General features: G+C 45.2%; 1 protein-coding gene and 1 pseudogene across 8 annotated transcripts in view; one reads left to right on the top strand and one right to left on the bottom strand.

The window, feature by feature from the left end:
* The window catches only part of PPFIA2 (protein tyrosine phosphatase, receptor type, f polypeptide (PTPRF), interacting protein (liprin), alpha 2), a 749,227-nt gene that overhangs the window by 201,289 nt on the left and 546,436 nt on the right, over positions 1 to 1,502 (bottom strand). The window lies entirely within an intron of this gene.
* LOC102826185 overlaps positions 1,182 to 1,502 on the top strand; it is a 3,937-nt pseudogene continuing 3,616 nt past the window's right edge.

Here is a 1,502-nt window from a genome sequence, read left to right as displayed (position 1 = left end):
GAAATAATGTTAAGATGCTTGGCTGTCTTTTGAATCTTGGTTTCCCTTGTATACCATTATAAAATAGACATTTGAGGGGGAGAGAAATGAATAGCCAGAAATATCACCATAGAATACTTGTAAGTCTGTCTTTAGCCTATAACTGATTGGAATACCTACAATGGGGCTGCAACGTGCTCAGTGAAGGAGGCTTCCTGTGGAGCCTCTGCATTACATAAGACCATAAGTGGAATCCTGAACAGCATCCAGAATCTTCAGAGGTGGGCAATTTCTACTTTAAAGGACAAGCAGACCAGCCTGTAGTGGCTAGAAGAACAGAAGATACTTCTTGAAAGAAAGACCAACAGGAAAAATACAAAACAATAATGGCAGTCTGATTACTACAAGAACAAGCAAGTTGCTCACACAGGAGACATCAAGGCAAGGGGTCGGGTCCCCTCAGAGCAAACCACCTTCCAAGACTTAATGAGAATACACACTCTAATTAGTGACCACATTTATCACCGATAAGGGGAAGTGAGGGAAAAACAGCAATGAAGCTGCAAGCTAAGTCCTAAAACATTCAATAGACTTCTGTGAACCTGAGTGGATACCAGGTTGGCCAGAAGTGTTGCAAGATCTGGGGACTCTTGGGCCCAGAGTCAGTGCAACAGCCACAAAGGACTAGAGTGGAGAGTTTGAAACATCCAGCTGATAGGAAGAGAGGGCATATGCACAAGAACACCCACACTTGCAGATAATACCCATTTGACCTGCCTTCAATGACTGGGTGATCTAAATTCAACTAGAAGAAGAAAGAAGAGGAAAAAAAAAAGTAATCTGCTACAATTTGATGAACTTGACCTACACCTATGGATGCAGTAGCTCAAAAGAGGGAACACTTTACAGTGAGGATCATTTCCACTCCCTCGGTACACAGGGTACACAGGGCTGGGCAACTTGGATGTTGGCTACACAAATTGGGGGAGTTACAAAGTTAAGAAGTGACTGGCTTACAAGCTTTCAAGAGGGAGCCTAGAGTCCAGAGTTAGGTAGTGGCGTCATGGGTAGACAGGTCCTGTAGCCGTGGCAGCGGCGGAGGCTGGCAGGCTGGCACTGGCAGAGTATCACTGACCCAAGAGCATAGCTGTTGAAGCCATCAGCCTGGAACACAGTGCGCCACCGTTACGTGGACTGCAGCTATGTCCAAGGACGTCATGGGTGAAGCGGGCTGCACTTTGATGAACTGAACAAACTGCGAGTGCTGGACCCAGAGCTTACCCAGAAGACCACTGAACTCAAGGAAGAATGCAAGGACTTTGTGGACAAAATTGGCCAGTTCCAGAAAATAGTTGGTGGTTTAATTGGGCTTGTTGACCAACTTGCAAAAGAAGCAGAAAATGAGAAGATGAAGGTCATTGGTGCTCGGAACTTGCTCAAATCGATAGCAAAGCAGACAGAAGCACAACAACAGCAACTTTAAGCATTAAGAGCAGAAAAGAAAATGCAGCTAGAAAGGTATC

Source organism: Chrysochloris asiatica, unplaced genomic scaffold (genome assembly GCF_000296735.1).
Source record: "Chrysochloris asiatica unplaced genomic scaffold, ChrAsi1.0 scaffold00175, whole genome shotgun sequence".
NCBI classification, from domain to species: Eukaryota; Metazoa; Chordata; class Mammalia; order Afrosoricida; family Chrysochloridae; genus Chrysochloris; species Chrysochloris asiatica.
The sequence above is the reverse complement of the archived record's forward strand: the minus strand, read 5'-3'. Positions and strand labels throughout refer to the sequence as shown.